Genomic DNA, 2275 nt, shown 5'->3' with positions numbered 1-2275 from the left:
CATTATTGTGTGTTGGGCAGCTCACAGCGGTGACGTCATACTCCAGAGCGAGGGCACTTGGCGATACACATATTTTAAACTTGCTCTCTACTCCAAACCGTATACTCTTTGGACATAATTTATAGCTCAAAACGTTGGAAATCTTGTCTTCTGCCGTAAACTGTGGTCGATAGGAATCCAACACATTCAGAAGTGTTGAAGTCCGACTGAATGGGAGAGCCGGTCCGTCCCCAGCAGCAGCCCTTTGGTCTGTGCATCTACAGGCAGCAGGTACGTAAGCGGCCGCACACGCGAACGGGTGGCGCACATGAACGGCCGTGCTCGCGCGTGAACGGCAGCACACGTAAACGCTCACTAACGTGAAACGGCCGCGCGTGTAAACGCTCGCCAACGGGTGCGCCCGCGCCTCAACGGCCGCGCGCGTGAACGGCCGTGCGCGCGCGCGAACGGCCGCGTTAACGTGTTATTATGGTCGCGTGCACGTTCGTGTGTGTGTGCGCGCGTGTGTGCAGGTCACTTTGGTTATAGACGTCCGGATAACAGCGTCACTGACGTTCACGTTCTGAGGTTTGACGGATGGTTTTGTAGACACTCAGTAATATCAGGTGTCTCGCCAACTACACCTGTGGATCAGTGGTTAGCAACTCCACCTTAGGAGCAAAGGGTCAGTGGTTCAAACCCCACCTATGGCAGACTTTGATTTTTCAAAAAAACTTTTTTTTTTCTTCTGTTGGACTGGACACTGTGGCGGGCCGGGTCGTATGTTTGACACCCCTGATTTAGATGATGCAGTTTTCCTTTCAACTTTTCCAATTATACATTTAAACGACAAGAATTTTCAACAGTTCAATTAAATGATGTTGAACTGTAACATTTTTCAGCAGGTATTTTGCCTTTTCTATATTTTCAGTAATGATTTGCTATTTATTTATATATTCATCTATTCCGCTATTTTCAGCTATGTTAATATATTCAGCTGTTTTTACATATATTCAGCTATTCTTTCATTTTCAAATATATTTAGCTATATTTCGCTAATTTAAGCCATATTCCACTATGTTCCGCTATATTCAGCTATTTCCTTCAAATATTTCAGCTATAAGCTTCAGCTTTTTGCATTCCAACGCATTTTCAGCAGGAAATGCTCTTTCTAGTTCTTCTTATAGTCAAACCACTACTCCTCCCAGAGCGTTGCCAGCACATGCGTAAAAAATACATCGAAACGTGCGGTTTGCGCGGGAATCGTGAGGTATGACTTTTCTAAGAGATTCGCCCGGCCGTTTTCCCGAAAAATGCAAAAAACGTCAAAAACTGTCAAAAAAATTTCACGAAATGTTCGTAGAGGGTGGCGCACCAATTAACAGAGTGAGAAGAAGCGACAGAAACTGCTAAAAAAATAAAACGTATTTTGTCTTTACTCGCACAATGTTCACTCTTCATACACCATTGTTGGATAGAAACGTTGGAAATATTGTCTTCTGTCATAAACTGTGGTCGATAGGAATCCAACGGACTCAGACGTCTTGAAATCGGACTGAATGTGAGAGCAAGTCCACCTCGCTCTGCCATCCGCCGCCATGTTAAATCTCCCTCCAAAACCACGTCTCCCCTGAAGCTCGTACCTGATTTGTAAATCGCCCGTACAGACACATGTTTTATCGTACAGACTCGCCAGTCACAGTATCTGTTCATCAGGTCTTCCTAACGCTCAATATGCGATATCGAAGCAATAGTGGCTTTTAAAGTACCATTTTTTTTAAATAGTTTGAAAGGAGTTCCACAGTATTTAGGTCTATTAAGCTCAGCGTAAGGAAGTCCCTTTGAAGTCATCACCATGACAACCTTTGCTCTAGCGACCCACAGGTGTTCTCGTTAGGGCAGTTTAACAGACACGCAGACACTTACACACGCACACACAACACAGATGACTTCTGTCTCTCTGTCTGTTTGTCTCACACACACACAGACACACACACACACACAAACAAACAAACACATACACAAACAAACAAACACATACACAAACACACACAAACAGACACACAAACACACACACACAAACAGACACACACACACACAAACAGACACACAAACACACACACACACACAAAGACGTTTACGTGTGTTTTATATTGTGTAGTTGTCAACACTGTGATCATTAATAAGGTCATATGATATTTCATATACGTTTGTGTGTGTTCAGGACGTTCAGTAGTTTATTTCCTTAAATCCACAGTCCAGTCTGCCTCTAATCAGTCTGCTGGCGCTCACTTGG

The sequence above is a fragment of the Clinocottus analis genome, unplaced genomic scaffold, assembly GCF_023055335.1.
Source record: "Clinocottus analis isolate CAN_PGR_092001 unplaced genomic scaffold, fCliAna1.0.p SCAF_2, whole genome shotgun sequence".
In the NCBI taxonomy this organism is placed as follows: Eukaryota; Metazoa; Chordata; class Actinopteri; order Perciformes; family Cottidae; genus Clinocottus; species Clinocottus analis.
This window is presented reverse-complemented; position numbering follows the sequence as displayed.